The 17,787-nt window shown below is 43.5% G+C and overlaps 1 long non-coding RNA gene across 2 annotated transcripts; it reads right to left on the bottom strand.

Moving 5' to 3' along the window:
• Nucleotides 1-12,005: 12,005 nt before the first annotated feature.
• LOC142406613 (uncharacterized) lies at nt 12,006-16,759 on the bottom strand. Of its 2 annotated transcripts, none has more exons than XR_012774632.1 (3): nt 16,489-16,759; nt 16,113-16,226; nt 12,006-13,325 (listed from the first exon to the last, which is right to left on the bottom strand). It is a non-coding gene; the product is annotated as an uncharacterized LOC142406613 (long non-coding RNA). The 2 variants fall into 2 exon arrangements; XR_012774631.1 differs by having other exon boundaries at nt 16,320-16,759.
• Between the last annotated feature and the right edge of the window lie 1,028 nt (nt 16,760-17,787).

The following is a 17,787-nucleotide window of genomic DNA, read 5'->3' on the forward strand; positions in this document are numbered from 1 at the left end:
TCCAGGACTCGCCTCCATTCCAGCCCTTCCTTCGTCCTTCCCCATCCAGCAGCAGGACAAGCCCAGTCCGCCAACCTTGGGGATGCAAAATTCAATCTTGCCAACACTGCTGAGAAGCTTTGAGCTGGCCCTGCAGACAACGCAGCTCGTCACAAGAGAATGAGTTGGCAATTTTGTTTCTTGTGGTACAATGAAACTTATTTAAATAAAATCCTGATTAAGACAGGAAGCCATAGACTTGATTCACAGCAGGGAAAGCTGAAAACTGCTTGCTACATGCCGTTAAATTACTAATTTCTACCATTTTATTTTTAAAGCAGAGTGCTGTTTCTTTGAACTGGGAACAACATGGCATGAACATCATTTTGGGTAATGTGTATGCAAGGTCACTTTGTTCATTCGATGTTATCAAGCCCAAAGTAAGAAACATGGGGGATTTTTTCCTCTCCAGTTGAGTGTCTTTTGATATGTGGAACTCAATGACCTTACGGCAGCAAAAGATCTCTCCCAATGTGCAAACGGTAAAGCAAGGAGGCCCACCCCACCATAAGGATCAGTGGGAATCATGCAGCTTTCCCCAGTCATTTTCCTATGCCAGGGATGCATCTATGAGGTACAATAAACTTTGTAGCTCTCCCCGCTATTCCTCCCATTTGTCATAACTGCTACAGGGCACAGTTAGTATTTGCAGGTCATTGCTTTCTGTCTCAGTTACAGAGGACCTACAGAGGACACATATCCAGCACAGCTGGCAGAAGTTCAGTTAGACACACATTAAGATAGCCTATAACAATGTACCAAAAATTTAATTTAATGCTAACTGTGAATAATTTGCCTCATTTTGGCCATATTTCCTTGTAAGTCTTATTCAACTAATCACTTATCAACTTTTCCATTGCCTGGCTATGACTATTCTCATGTTAGTCCATGCAACTTTGTTGTAGCTGATCATTTCAGATCATTTCCATTTTCTATTGAGATAAGCATGTGAGCAATCCCGAAGCAAATACTCAAGTCTGCTTCATATGGACAGTTGTATCTAGGGACAGGAACACAAGAACTTCCATGGAAAATGGCTATAAATAAAGCCTGATCATGGTAAAGAAAATGTAGTTACTGGAATTCATATTTGTTAGTCCTTTTCCTAGATCTTCTTCAAATAAATGTTTCTTTCAAGCCAGCCTAGCTATGAGTTTGGGGCACTATATCAGCTTACACCACCTGAGAATCTGGTCCTTTTTGTACTGTCTGTATTCAGCTATGAGAGAAAGTCACAGAAGACATGTCCAATACTTAACTGCTTTGTGTTCATCTGCAGATCAGAGGAATGTGTCATATATATCAACCACCATAACTGTTGCATTTATTTTCAGTACCCAGACAGAGAATTAATGGCATTGATTTTTAGGTATCTACATTTTAGATGAGGGTGCACTGCACAACACAGATGAGTTTGCCTCATTGTGAGAACGAGCACTCAGCCATTTTAGAGCATCCCTTTGAAACCACCCCTGGCCTTCTATAATGACAAAAGCTTGTATACGTAGCTGTATCCTATAATAACAATTTTCAGTGAAACCAACTTCCTTCAGCAATGCCCTGTTTTAAGGGGTCCAGCTATGTTAGTGACAGTCCCTTCCTCTGCAGTTACGAGGGGGCAGTGATAGCGCACTGTCAGTATTCTACTGCAATTCCACTTTAGGCTGTGATGGAGAACAGTCAGCCCTGGCAGCTGCCGCCAGAATAAGCTTTCATGTTTCAACCATGTTAGATCTTTCAGCAGTTATACCTGGGGTTGCCTGAGCAGCACTGATAACATGCAGGAGAAATCTAAGGCAGGTAAATGAAGAAGTGCTGTGCTAAAACTGTTCCCATTTATCAGGGGGTTTTTTACTGAATTTTAGGGAGTATCTGTACGTCCCTTCTCTGGTGCGTGGCATTGTTACCTGCCTGCCTCCCCAGCCCTTATCTCCAAGCAAACTTACATAGCTGTTAGTGCAAAATGCCATTTGTTCCACACCATGAGTGCTCGGGTAGCATGCAGCTATGTGTCCATCACTACCTAGGAAACCCTCTCTTCCTCACCAAGTTGTCCTTCCTCTTGTGTGAGATAAGCAGACAGATGGAGGGATGAGAACAAAAAGTTGATCTAGGAAAGCAGAGAGGGTGAGGTAAAGACGACAGGTGAACTTGCCAATGCATTGGTCTATTAGCTCAGAGGCCAATAGGGCATTGCAAAGCCTCCGGGTCCTACTGCACACCTGGATGCAGGTCACTACTTAATGAGAAAAGTTGTTTTCAGCTAACGGCACTGTGGCTTCTTCTCTTCACCATAAGCATCAGTATAGTAGCAGCAGTGCATATGAGTGTATTATTTCAACTTCAGTTATTTAGCTTCTGTGGCCAGCTGTTTGGCCATGATGAAGCTTGAGCATGCTGCACCTGGACTTTCTATGTGGTCAGCTGAGTCCCCTGGGCAGCCCTGAGAATGCTTATTTTCCAAAGCAGGCCAGAATCAAATTCATTCAACTCAATATGGGTGAGGCTTACTGAATTCTTTATTATAGCAGTCCTTCAGAGGGACCCTGAAGCTCTAAGTGACTCCCAGCTGTGGACTCTGCTTATATGATGCTACTGAGACGTGTATTATAATAATAAGCCATTGGAGAGATAGTTTATTATATGTAATTAAGACGTTGGTTAACTGTGGCACCCAGAATGAGCATTAGAGCAAAGACACTTTGCTAAATCTGTAGCAGTTTTCCAAACCATCAAGATATCAGTTTGATTGACAGATCAGATAATCTCTTTAGTAATCCTCTGAATTCTAAACACAGAAACCTGTAACTCATCATCAGATAAGTATGTGCTGTGGTTATACTCTACAGTAATGGAGAACAGAGTTTCAGTTGGCTGGGTTTATCCACTCACTCTTTGCGTAAGGTTCTTAGAGCATCTCTGTTTCAAAATAAAGTTTACCTTTAACTTTACTAACATCAGGCATATTCATTAATGTCAATGACATGTTCTTGAAGAGGTTCTGCTTTTTTTTTTTTACAAGGCACTAATGATGTAATAAAGATTAATTAGTGTAAGTTATAGTGTCTGAAGTGTATACCTTCAAGCTGTTAAATGTGTCAATGGAGATCCATTATGACAACAACGGGCATATTATTCTCAATAGGGATTGCTCTATTTGCCAGTATGAGATGTGTGCTTGTTATTAAGACAAAACCAGTGAAAAGAGCCCAGATTTGAATGCAGCTGAAATAAGCCTTGCTTTACACAGCGTGATAAGCCTTGATTTTGTAAACACTATTACTGTGCTTTCATTACATATTCCTGCTGATATTATTTAATGGCATGAGCTATTTTACAGGCTTTTATTTGTCATGATACGAAATCAGGCCAACAGAACATGCTTAGCACTTCACAGCTTAAAAAACAAAATCAACTTGGTGATTTATGAAGGATAAGTGCTTGAATTTCAAATAGAATCTGTGCATCCATATTAATATCTGCCCAGGTCTAGATGGCCCATCAGATGAAAAAGATTAAAGCTCACCGAATTTCTACAGCCAATAGCACACAAGGGAGTGTTGTGGCTAACAGCACATCTATATGCTTGGACATCCCATAGTCCAGTTAAGCAGGCATCCACTCACTACTGGATTGGAGAGGGGTGATTACCACTGTAAAGCCTAAATCCATCTGTGTCTATGGATCCATATCGACAACTTAGATATACTCCCACCATCTCGTCATTCAACCATCTCTTTAACTTGTTAGAAGATTTAAACTGATTTTAAGGCCATTACCAACATATTTTAAAGTAAACATTAAATGCAACAGCAGGATATTTGCTGCAAACTTACTGTTTAAATGGTACAAACACCAGTAGCAAATTGCTCAGAACATTTTGAGTGCATAAGCCAGTTATTAAAATTCAGTGCTTGAATTGTTTTTCAAAAAGGCCAGTAGTTGGATGGGATGGGCAAGTCCTCACTACACTGAGATGGGTACATCTGAAGGCATTTCCAAATCTCCCGCAGCAGCCTGGCCCCAGTGTGGTATTGCAGCCAAATGGAATAGACAGCTCTTCTCCACTTCCCAGGCTGTTGCACTAGAGGGTTTTCCTTTGTCTGTGTTTCTCAAAGGAATATTTTTCCCATGCACACTTAGAAATTGTTTCTCAACACTCTGTTTTCCAAACTTGAGATTTTACCCAGGAGTCTTCTGTGCATGGCATTCCTTGAATTTTGTGGGACTACAGCTGGGCTAGGACATTGGCCTTTACAGATGAACATTCAGACACCAGAATTAGATATCATTTTCTCTGGGGTATTTCTGTTTGCTTGCTTGCTTGCTTGTTTTTAAGTTGTAGCCTGTAAGAAGGTTCATTGTCTCACTCTTCTGTGACTCAAAGTTGGATCAAAGAATTTTCCTCAAAACCTCAGCAGAAAAAAAAGTCTTTTATGATCTAAGATCAAGCATCAAAGCTTTCAGCCCTAGAGAAGCTTGGAAGGATTTTATAAGTATTCAAAATTGAGAGAAAAAAACAAACGTGCCAAGAGTGACTTCCCTGACACCTGGGGAAATGCAGTTCCTGCCATGGCCTTTGGTTAAATCAAACTTCAACTTTTTCAGAGCAACATGAGTAGGGCTCAAGGCTAGATCTTCCACTCACTTTTTGCTGGCTTTCTGCTAGCTGCCTCATTCACTTTCACCTTAATACAAGAGAAGGAAAATGAGGAAGGAGACATGGAAAAAAGGAAAGACCTCTCCTTCCTCTACTAAAGGTAAGTGAATGACTGTGCCGAACCTCCAACCCAGAAATGCTCACCTCATGCGCTCTGATGGACAGCTCATAGTCCAAGGGGACTTTTCAAGAAACTTGAGGGGTTCACAGCACCCCATGCACATGGTCTCTGTCTGAAGTTTTTTTCTCTTGTAGTCGTGCTGGCCTGGAGCTGGGCTCAGCTGCCACCTGAGGACTCAGCTGGCACTGAAGCAGCAGGATGACTGTTCATAGCTTTGCTCTGATCCCAGAAATCCAGAGGAATGCCTATGCTTAGCTTTATACATCTGGGACAGAATCACAAGTGCATGCAATGTCAGAGCCTAAGCAAGTCAGCAATATCGGGTAGCACACCAAAAATTGTTTCCCAGTGCTGTCAGGGATTGAAGTATTAGTGGACTATGCCTCAAGAGAGCCATGAAAACCCAAAACACTGTCCGTATATCACTGACTGTGATCTGCTTGTTTGATTAAGTTCTCAAGATTAAAGCTGGTTAAGAGAGAAAACCCTTTCCACAAAACCTTCACTTTCTCAGAAACAAAGAGATTATTCTGCCCAATATGTAATGAAATCTCAGTTTCCTGAAATAACATAAAGTGTCAGGGCAACCCACCCTACAGGAGCACAGACAGCTACGCTGAGAGAGCGGGCAGCTTTTGTAGACGAGGTAAGGATTCACCTGAATCTGGCCAGTTCTGGGTCTTCAGTCACAGCCCCTGCTGATGACCCCTATACCACAGATCAGGAGTACTACATAAGTGCTAGGGTCTGGTTTTGCTTTCTGTGATAGCAGTTACTAGTGCTGTGTTGATCAGCATCCCATTTATGGAAGGTGATGAAAAAAGAACTAAAGAGCCTTTGCTTTATAGATTTGAATACAGAATTAAGACTAAGCTAAGGCTTCCTACCTTGCAATCCAAAGTCTGGAACTTAACACATCTAAACTACAGCTCATGTTACTTTCCATACATTAGTCATGCCTAAAGTTCAAAATATGTTCATTTGCTTAATATGAATCCATTAATGTGCTGTATGAACATGTGTTTACTGAAGATCACATCTGTGCTTTGGCATATTTATAATTAGATGCACAGTTTATCAGGCAGTTACAGAAGATATGTATCTGGCTGGGACCCACTTAAGGATTCCAGCCATGTAATTTCTTCTTTGTGTTTGTTTTTTTTTTTGTAAACTAATCACTGCTATTTGGAACTATATATTACAAATTCCTCAATCATGTGCATTTCACTATGAACGAACCTTTTTCTAATAACAGCATTGCACCTGAAGTAATTAAATAGCTGTAGAGCTTATAAACACAACAGAAATTGAATTCTCAGTTAACATTTTCAAAGTCCTATTGATGAAGATTCTTACTGATTACGATTCCTATTGATTGAAAGTGATTTTCATCAGTTCAGTTGTTTTTTTAGAGGATTGACCACAGAAATAAATACTCTTTTCCCATATGAGAATATTTGCATTACTAGGACCCATACAGGGATGAAGCTTAAAATTCAGTGTTGGTTTACTTTGCCTAGCTGTCTCCCCTGAAGAGAGAAAAACAACTCTTGTTTGAAGACACTCAGCACCATAATTTTAAATGCATGGGCATATCCATCTCCTACGGATAAGACATCAGAAAATTTTAAAATTCCATTTCTGAGACTGCTGTACAGCTCAGCCAGTTCAAATATCTGCTTGCTTGAGTTCTTAAGCACTGAGCAAGCATGGAAATCAACTATAAAAGAAGAAAGCTAATGGTTTATCAAATGTAAAACCCAAATGCCTAATTTCACTATCTAACAAGTTAGCTTTCTAAAAGGCTATTAATTTGTTCATATTATGCACCTGTAGTATTTTCCACTGTTCTTTTTTTCTGAGATATATAAACCTTATAGCAAAATTAACCAGTGGTGTGGAATAACTAACATGAGCCATTCAGATTACTTCAGCCTTCACAGGAGCTGTGGTCTAGGATTTCTCAAACCTCATATCAGTGACAGCCTCAGCCAGATCAGCTGTCTCCATCCACGATTCCACCCCAGAGTGGTTATTGGTATCTTACCACAGATTTTAGTGAAGATAAAGGAGAACTTCAGTGGGGAGAGCATGAGCTAGTGGCTCTGAAGGCATCATCGTGGCATTGCACAAACCAAACAGCTGCCTGCCTGTGAGACAACCCAGTGACCGGCTCCATTTGAGAGGCATGAATTTCACTCCAGGAGAGGAAGTCCTGCCACCAGCCTGCCTATTCAGGGGTGCATGGCAATGAGCTTCATTAAAATCATTAAAGAACCAGCACTGAAGTCTCCATCCAAACCAAAATTCAGTTGCAAGTCCGTTGCAGGTCTGGCCTACGGAGTATAAGACCACAATACGTGGTAACATATCTGAGTCAATACTGTCCTAAACCACAACACTTCCCTAATTTTCACGTGATCTATAAAAGCATAGTCAAGTCAAAAATTCCATCGCAGCAGGGAGCACTCACTTTCACTCTCATGCATAGTATGGACAGGCTTACAAAAAATGGCTGTAACTGGAGCCCTGAACACCTGAACTTCGATAAAGGGCAATTGTCAAAACACTGCAAGTTCATCTTTAGGACTAATATCCTAAATGGTTCCTTTGCACATTAAAATATCTTTGTTTAGCATTGTAGTGCACAAGTCTTCCTACAAGGAACTTGGATAAGATGAGCTGATGTTCTGTCTCTTAATCTTTTTGGCACCTTGACTCTGTATGTTGCTATTTACTGTCAGCTCCAGAATCCTGCAATATTGTGAATTCATCTTAGTGTCTAGCACCAGGTGGGGGATGCACTTTGCTCCCCTGGCATTGTAATGCTATAGCTGAGGACAAAAGGTGTAACATCTGCAAGTGTTTTGATAAATCAGATGGCCTAAAGATTTTTTTTATTACAAAAAAAAAATCAAGTGAATCAAAACCATTTGGATAGCATGATAGATAAATTATCAGAGAAACTGCAACATACAGAAAAGATTCAGGACCCAGAGTCTGGCAATTTCTTTACAATATCACACAAGTCGAGATGACAAACAGATGGCACAGTTAGGAAAATCTAGAAGGCAAAGTATAGCCCCCATGTCACCTTAATGATGCCTCTGCTTATCACAGCCTATATTTTAGATCAACTTATAAAGTATTTTTCTAAATCATAAAACTCTCTTAGGCTCTATTTCCTAAAGACAAACAGGTCTGTAAAGACGCATCAGTCAAGCAGAAGATTAATTCCTGTGGTACCAAGTTGTTGTTTTGGCACAGAAGTCAATATTTATAAGATGGAAAGCAGCTGTAGTACGCAGGTTAGCATAGTGCATAAATCTTTGCAGTAGGTTATAGCAAGATGATGATACTATCCACAGGTAACACGATGGAAGCACTGCCACAACAGAGCCTTCCTAATGGTGGTCATCCATTTACCAGTGTGAGCCACGCTAATGAGGTCACACTGATTCACTTCATGTCATTTCCCCTTTGGAAGCAATCAGCCCAAATATAAACCAGTAATACATTAGAAGAGGTCACCCAGCACAGTAGCTCTGTAAAGAGTGAGCTGTTTGTATAGGACTCCGAGCCAGATCCAAGCTTGCCCGGAGCAATAGGACATGCAGCTACTGACAACAGGGCCTGGGAAGCAGATTAACCCCCCGTCCCCTCAAAAGCTGGCTGAGGTGAAGCGCTGCTCTCAGCTTTGCCTGTGGTGCAGTACTTCATCCCGCCTCTCTCATCACCCCGCCACATCGGCCGTGGGGACAGCAGGGAAGGCAGGGGGTTAACTCTCAATTTTCCTTCTGCTGATTGAAGCTTTTGCCTCCCGCTCGACAATGCCAGACCCCGTGGCAGCTTTGGGGTAGCAGAGGGGTTGGGGCACAGGAGCTGTGGCAGATGTAGTCCTACCTCCCTTGCAGGGGGACAAGAGTCTTGTCCTCTGATAGACATGCTGCCCCCCTTCCCTTTCTCTCCACCTCTCTTGCCCACCACACCAGCAGCTTAACTGCTGTAGGCTGGGGGGAGTGTTACTAACCACTATGATTTGGGGTTTGGGGGGTTTTTTTGCAGAAGACTGGGGATGATGTGAAGCCCATTGAGGCCAACAGGACCATTCCCTTGCTTGCAAAGGGTTTCTCACCGGTGCCAGAGCTCCTGGGTCTGACTGAGAGTCTTGGCAGGCACCATGCAGCACTGCCTTCCCCCTCGGTGCTGAACTATGCCACTGGGGCAATGAGACACTCATCCTCCATTTCCTCCACATCAGAGACCTGGTGTGGTCAGCGGCAGGGTCAGGGCACAAAGACTGGTGACTGACCAGCCAAGTGGCTCGGGCAAGCCCCTTCCCTCCCCAGCCTCAGCTTCCATGTCTTCAGCCCTGCAATCATTCCCTTCCATGACATATGATGAGCTCTGTGGAGGAGAGGCTAGAGCTGATCTAATTTCTGATGCACAAGGTTATACAGATTACCCGTTATCTCCATCAGCCTTTTTCCCTGTGCTGAAATTGAGGATATCGGATCCCTTGCCGCAGTGTTATGCCTGAGACTACATGTGAAGAAAGTTCAGCCTGGAAAGGTACTCAGGTATTTCTCTCCCTTCTTGAGAACCCTGTCGTTCCAAATTTTGGTCTTTTGGCACTGTTCATATGAGTGCAGTTACTCACATACAAGGCTGTATGCAGTTTCAAGCCCGTGGCTTTCTCTCTAACCACTGCTGCACTTGTTCTGACATTTCCAGCCTCACTTGGCCAAATTATATGTGGTTTTAGGTCATGATGTTCGAAATTTAATGTTGAATAGATGTAGACTGAGCCCACACGGGAAGTAGGAAATACAATAGAAATGTGCAACTCCATTATATGAATTTATCAGTGTACATTCTGCATGCTTTATAAATTTCACTAGCATGATCATCTGTTTCATTCCTAGAAGAGAAAAAGCTAGCAAATATGAATTTCTTGAAATAGGTGGCAGAAAGAGATTGACTTGAAATAAACAAAATAGTTGAAATTAAATTTTCTTGGCAAGATTTGCTTGTGTTGTTCATCAAATAAATGTACATTATGTCTTGCACTGTTACTCAGCTGTGATCCTATAATGTGTTCTCTGCATCCTGTCAGACATATGATCCTTTGTCCCATAATAGACCCAACTATCTCACAACCAGCTGAGCTCAGGGTCATCCCAGGGTCAGGCTGGTTAAAGATGGCTGTCAGTTCACTGCCTGACTCACAGACGCACTTTAAATCACCTTTATCTTACTTGTGCTGATGCTTTCCAGCCATCACTGTAGCAGGAGCTGTAGCGTCTATGTACAATGTAAGGAAATGTCTTGTAGCATCCCTGAAAATTTCTCCGTGGATGTGCAATGTACCCAATATAAAGAAAGTGCAGCTTGATATATAACGTGAAATGAGAACTATTTCAAATACCTTTATGCAAGGTAGCTAAACAATATGGTTCTCATCCATCTTGCAAATGAAAACAAAAATTCAGAGGGTGAAATATCACCTTTCAGATCAGAAATATAATTATTGCTGAGCCTGAAATTTCCAGCAAAAAAGAGTATTTGCATAAGAAGGACAGATAATCTGGGAAATGCATCACCTGATGTTTTTATTGTGATAAATACCTCCCTTCAGCTCCTGATGCTGTACAACTTCTTAATGTTTGTCACTAGTCTCCAAGGTATAGAAGAAAGACAGGCCTTAATTGTAAATTTACACATGCTTTATTGCTGGTGCAATGGCATGAACACATTTAACAGGATTGTCATTCCAGTTAATTATGCTGATTCTGACATGTACCTATCACGTCTAAAATTGATAATGCCTTTCGACCAGTTAGTAGCATCACAATATGTTGTGTCTTTCTCTCTAAGGTTAAGCATGTTAGGGGCCAGAGAATGGCAGGAGAAAAGAGTCCCTGCATACTAAGTAAGCGTCGCTAGCTCAACAGCCAAACCTCCTTTTAAGAGAACCGTAGGTAGCTCAACCCCAGCACATGTTCTGCATTTCTATGTGTGCTCCAGCCCCAGCCCACCTGCCCCAGGCAAAGACAACAACCTTCATTATTCCTAATAGTAAACAACACTGTCCCAGCCCCTCAGAAACTCTTGGCCTTGTTCACAACGTGTAATACCAGGCACCCAAGCAGATGGTAACACTTATTAAAGATATTAAAGCAGAAGAAAAGACTGCAGAAAAGGAGGCAACTATTAGAAAACATTTTGTGGCAAGGCAAAAAAACAATTTCCATGTTTTCCCTGCAGCAGGAGTCTGAGTCTGTGAATTCCAGACTGAAGAAAATGGGGAAAGACTTGAAATCAACAGCAAACCACAAACCAAATGAGAGTAAAACACCATTCTTACCCTCAGCTGAGTTATCGCTGCTCAGATCAAAGCCTCACTTTAAAACCCTGAACTGAAAAGGCAGATAGAAATCTGGAGAAACCGTACATTCTCCTTTCCTTCCCACACACCCCAGTATAAACCTTGTGGGGCATTCCAGAAGGGAAGTGGAGGTACATATATCTTACGGTCACAGCTGGCTGACAAGGACAGTATTTTCAGATTGCCTGAATTAAAGGGAGGGAGGGAGGGAGGAAGGAAGGAAGGAAGGAAGGAAGGAAGGAAGGGAGGAAGGAAGGGAGGAAAAACATGTTTACTTTTCTAAAAAATTGATAAAAAATCTTCAAGTCATTCATTTGCTATCACATGATCCACGTACCTTTTAAATAAAAGCAAGCTTTTATGCTACACCCAAAAGCACAAAACCATGGGTGATGTGATCCAAGCTAGAGTAAACAGTGCAGAAACCTGGAAGAAACAACCTAAAGGAATTATAAAATACATTAAGGAAAAGCAACCCTGTTGGATGGCCCTGTGAAATGCAACTTAGTTACCTCTCCATGCATTGTAGCAATTTCACATTGTGCCTGGGAAAGGAAGAGCGATCACCACCAAAGTCTCTTTTCTCTATGTTGTCCCCTTGCTCCTGCCCAGCTTGGGCAGCAGCCTCTCCTTCCGCCTGCCCCGCTGCCCTGCAGCCAATATCCTTGGGGACTGTGGCAGCAATGGCCAGCAGAGCCCCTGCACAGTTGTCCCCCTTCTTGCCCCACATCAGCCTTGCCCTTGTCACCACCCTCATCCTACCTGTCACAACCCAGGATGTCACAACCCATCCTGGATTAAAAGCAACAGAAGGGCTACACCAAGGGCTGGAGAACATAAGCTCATGAGGTCTGGAAAACTGGAAAGGCTTGGAGCACCAGTGAACAGATCCTGAAGAGCTTGTCGCATAGGTGTGGATAAGCATCTGGGAAACATCTAGATGAAGCTTTATTTTTAAAATTCTTTTGAATAAGAGAGCAAGCTGTAGACAAGGAGGAATTCCTCCCCCCCATTTTCCTAATAAGAACTTTTGCAGCTCTTCACCTTTCAAGTGTGTCCACGATTCATATTGCTGGTCAAGAAAAAGCAGTATTTTCAGTAGGAGTATGTGGCTAAGCACACATACTCCTACTCACAATTAAGGGATGTTCACATGCGAGGGCTCAAGGAATGTCCTTCAGTTCTAGCTGACAGGATCTCTGGAGCAGAGTGTGGTGTCTGCCTTCAGACAAACTCACATCGAGCAGGCATGTCTCAAGACAGGACTGCTGACAGACTTCATTCCTTTCTCCCTCTTTGAGCTCAGATAGTGTTTACCCCACAGGTAGTGACTTTTGGGGCTACTTCCACAGTCCTTTTTCTGAGAAACTCCCCATTGAAACTGCTAGGGCATTTTATATAGCACAAATGTAGCAGGAGTTACCCTTTTGTGATGAAAGGGAATTTTCTATTTGATGCCTGCTGGCATTTTCTTACTTTAAACGTTTTACTACAATAAAAAATGTCCTACCCTCTGAGATGTGAACCATAAATCTTAGATTATTTAATCTTCACTTAAATGCAGATTGCTTTTTTTCCAACGGCTGATATATATTCCTTGCCCTGGAGAATATTTAGAGACGACAAACCTAATTTTAAGGCTCAGGTGGACTCCATCACCTTTAGTGCTGCTGCTCGGACCTGGTATGGAATTGCACTAAACAAAAGACCTGCTTTAAGGATTAAAAACATGAAAAAACATGCCTCATTCTCATGAACCCTAAAGGACACACCCATGCACCCATAGATCACTCTGTTCCTTCAACATGGACACTTCAGACGTGTTAGCACGCAAGGCAGCTCTCAAAGGTGCTTCACCGAGGAGAACGGCCATTCGAATTTCCTATATGAAGTAACAGCATCCTTCTCCCTCTGAGGTTACACGCTGAGTGCAGGCACCAGGGGTACAGGGGACCCTGTACAGCTGCGCAGCGACCGCCGTCCCACGTGGCTGAACGTGCATGCTGCCCTCGAGGAAGGGGCCCGGTTCCTTTCGTCTCCTCTCAGCCAACACACACCTGAATGCAGTTAGTATTGCTCAGCTCTTCCATTCATCTGCTGGCCGTTTTTTTCGGTCTCTAAGAGGAAAGGAATTTTATGAAATAAAGATCTAAGGGTTGAAAATGTGTGTGCAAAAGAGGGGGGAGTGTAACAAACCTCGCAGCCCATGTGAAAGGTTGTTTTGCTTCTAGACCAAAGGGGAGGAGGCCTGATCCTGCTCCCGTGCTAGATAAGCAGACATCCTGCAGGCAAGCAAAGCTGGCAACAGGCTGAAATCGTGGTGAGAGTTGAAAAGCTTGTTTTTCTATATGCACAACAAACCGGAGATGTTGACAGAAAAGCAAAAGAACATCTGCTCGTGCTGATCTATGAACGCTTTCCCTGGCTCCATTAACCTCCCTTCTTTCTCTGTCTCTCTTTTTTCCCTGAACTGAAAATTATCATTTAAAATGTTTGGGGCTTTCATTTCTCTATTAATCAAATTAAATCTCCTTAACCACAGTTACAATACTCCATGAGGTGCTTCGACCAAAGATCATTTGCCTTGCAATTAGAACTCATTTTTAATACAACAGGGGGGAAATAGAGAACCAGAGCTTTAGAATCAATATAACTATAAATTACATGGAAAAGGAAACGGTAGCATCCTAGCTTGAAACAACAGATTTATTATCAAAGTGGGTAGTATTGTATCGACAGAGTACATAAGTTTTACAAAGAAAGAGAGAAGGAGACACACAGAGAGAAATCAATGTTAACATGGGCTCACTGTTGCTTTAAATGCTGCATTTGTGGTAACTAATTTTCACTTATTATTTTAAATTGTAAAATGTCACATTGAAAAATGGTTAGTGGCTCAAAAAATCCTGCCTGCAGTATTTTCTAAGGCAAAACTCCACTGATTTTAATGAAAAAGGTCTGCAGAAGAGGGTCCCATTACGTGTTCTGTATTTAATCCAGGTTAAGACAGGTTACTAAAGGGCCTCCTCCATTCCTGTATATTGAACAGGATCATAGTTAAGGTTGCAGCTAAGATTTGTGTTTAAACCTCAATGATTTGCATTTATTTTGATTCACACCTACTGGATCTGGTGAGCAAAATTGTTCTTTCTGATAGCAGCAAATATTTTAAAGGCATCACCTTCCCCTTCCACAGGCAGGATTCCCATGTGGCAGCTCACACACACGATACAAAAAAACCTTGAATGACTGACCAGAAGATTGTTTGTTAGGTTTCCACTGCTTTCAGTGCACAGCCTGCCCTGCTGTCTTGTCAGTGAAAAGCAAAGGGGAAATTTTTGCCCGTTGTTGAATACGGAGTTTGCAGCTGAGGCCTGATCCAGAGCCCAGGGTAATGGGCATGTCTTCTGTTTCAGCTCCAGTGAAAGTGGGAATCAACCTGTATGGTTGACTGGTCTCAAAACACATCACTGTGTTCAAAAAGGGGATTACATGGAGATTATCTGGATTTCTAGAGTCTCTCGTCTGATTTGCAATCAAACCATTTCATTAGAGGAGCCTCAGCAGAATTTTCAGTGGGTTTTGTCTACATTCCTTATATGCTTTACTGTGCCATTCAAAGCCCGGGGTGAGGAAGGTGTGATCTGAAGAGGGAAAAGTTATCTTTACTGACGGTTTACCAGGTTCAATGAGCCTAGTCTTTTGATTTGCAGACCTGTGGGTCTCAGGTGAGCTGAATCTCCCTGGGCAATGGGCCACAGTAGGTCCCACTCAAAGCCGATGTAAGCCTCTGCTAACATTTAAATCTTTTCGTTTGTGAGCTGACTTGAAAGAAGCTGGAGTAATGCCTCTTTAAGTGAATCTAAGTTCTGTGGGAGCATTCATGTTCCTTTGCATAAAGACATTGCACATCTCCAGCACAGTGTGAGCTGAGGGCCCCTCATCCTGTTCTGACCAGAGGATAGGTCTTTTCAGACCCTTTTTGCCTCACCTTCTATTTCCATGATCATTGCCTTGCCTCCTAGCACTGTCAGAAATACAGAAAATGAATTATAGGGGGGGGAGGTAATAAATTGCAAAGCCCCACAGGGTCTTGCTTTTCTGCAATACCCACTTCCATGTCGAAACATATTGTTCATGCTAACACTGTTTGCTGGAAGGAGTGTTCCTCCAAGATAACATTTTTGCACAGTGAAATATGCGTGGCTCTTCGATGGCTCAGCTCGGATGGGATCACCTTTCAGTTTCTAGACAGTGTTATTTTTTTTTTTTACTTTTTTTTCCCTCCAGCTCAGCATGAGGAACACACCGCTACCCCAGCCAATGCGTTTTGTTTTATGATCTGTCTGTCCTCAGAACCATGCATGGATGTTGAATCCACGGACATTACAGAGCAGTGCTGCAGGGATTTTATTTATTGCAAAACAGACTAGTCTGGCTAAAGTCTCCACCTTTGCTGGGTGCTAGCGGGAATATTTCACAACTACGCTAAGAATATAAATTGAGGCACGGATGGCATTTCCACTGTAACTGATGTTTTGCACAGGAGTTAGTTGAGGTAGTAGACCTGTTGCAAAAGTCAAGGAAAAGCTTCGTTTTATTGGTACAGAAGAGTTTAAATTAAAACTGTGTAGAAATCCCCACCCCTGGGACTTAGCCCCTTCCATAACCTTCACCTTCTTATGAAGGCAGTGAGAAATCTGGGCAAGTGGTTATTCCCTGAGATTCCTCCAATGTGCTCCCCCTAATTTGTCCCCAGACGGAGTCCGTGATTTACACAGATGTGCTTTGCACCTGAAGGCTTACTGGTGCACAGTGGAGGAGAGACTCCCACTCCCCCCTCATCCCCCATTTCCACTGCCAGCCTCATCCTCACCCCCATCCCTTTTCATTACTTAACGAACCTGGTCTCCTGTGTTTTCTCTGCTCTTTATTCCATGTCACTGGGGCTGAGTGACTGCTGAAGATGAGAGGGGATGAGGAGTGTGAAGAGGGAAGCTTCTGCCTTTGGTCTGAGCCTGATGGGGAATGATGAAAACCACATGGGCTATGAAAAAGTCCAGTCCAACTTTCTGTTTACTGAGCTCCCTAGAAACGTCAACATCTCTCACCGAGTTACCCCTAAAAGGGGCACCCCCTTGCTACAGGACCCCGATGGCAGGTCCCATCCCTCTTCCCCCAGCACGGGCTGGAGCGGAGGGGTGTTGACAGAGGGAACGGGAGGTTATCCGGGATTTGGTGATGGCTGTATTAATAGACAAAGGCGATCAGAAGCCGTACGCCTGGCTCAGCGCTGCGATGCCACCACAGGCGCGGCCAGCCGGCCCGCAGCCTCCCGCCCAGCAGCTCGCAGCCAGCCGGCAGGGCGGGGGGCCGCCGGGGGCACCCCGCGGCCGAGCTCGGTGCTTGCCCTCCCGGCAGCCGGGGGCCCTAAGGAGTGACCCGCTGCGCTGGGTGCGGAGGAGCGCGGCCGCCGGGCACGGCGCCCCGCTGCCCCCCCGGGCCAGGCGCGGAGCGGCGCGGAGCGGAGCGGCCCAGCGGCCGCAGCCCCGCTTCGTTGTTATTACAATGCACACAACGAATTTTCCCCGTATTAGTCATTTCCCGAAGATCAAACCCGAAGACAGCTGCGAATGCAATCGATCCCTACAAAACGCGTTAGCGAAGCGTTCAATCAAAGTGGATATTTCCTTGGATTTATTTCTTTTTTATTTTTAATAATCGATAGCATATTGCTCTTTTTTTTTTTTTTTTTTTCTGGCAGCGACTGGCCCGCCGAGTTACAACCCCACCTAGGTTAGAATTAGAAAATGTGTAAATACTTATGTGCAAAGCCAAGCGCATCGGATGTAAAGAGCAACCGCTGCGCAGTGCCGGGAAGCCGGGCAGGCAGCGGGCAGGCAGCGGGGCAGGCAGCGGGCAGGCAGCGGGGCAGGGCGGGCGGGTCCCCCGGCTCCCGACCGCTCGGACACTTCCTACAACTGTTGCGAGCGAAACGCTCCACGAGTCCCTGTATTTTCCTAATCCCTCCGCTTCCCGCTGGTTACACCACATCTTAGACCGCTGTGAACATAGGCAAAAGAGTTTGTGGCTGAGATTGGCTTCGTGTCCTCTCGCCGTCCCTCGTTTGGGCTTGTATTTGGTTTTATTTGATTTTTTTTCTTTTTGCTGCTTTTACTTTCTTGAACCGGGAGAATTTTTGCAAGACGTTGAGTTTGTATTTATAAACTGAGCACCCGAAAAAGTCATGAACCAGCTAATGGTTTCATCGTAATAGAGGTTGATCATTATTCGGCCGCATTTTTATAAGAATTAGTAGTCCTGATTTAACTTTACGAGATACACACTTTCAAGGAAAGCAGATCGGAAGGCCAAAATAATTGTAAAAGTAATGGCTGAAACAGTCCCCGTGTGGAACAAATGCTTAAAATATGTCACTGCCCTATAAAAAATAGCGCGGAAGCATTTTTCCGGGCCAATTTCTGCTCGTATTACTGAAATGTGTAATCCTTTTGAAGTTATATGGCAAATAGGGCTCCTCGCATGATCAAAATCAACAAAGTTTGCCCCCAGATTTTT

The sequence above is a fragment of the Mycteria americana genome, chromosome 2 (genome assembly GCF_035582795.1).
Source record: "Mycteria americana isolate JAX WOST 10 ecotype Jacksonville Zoo and Gardens chromosome 2, USCA_MyAme_1.0, whole genome shotgun sequence".
NCBI classification, from domain to species: domain Eukaryota; kingdom Metazoa; phylum Chordata; class Aves; order Ciconiiformes; family Ciconiidae; genus Mycteria; species Mycteria americana.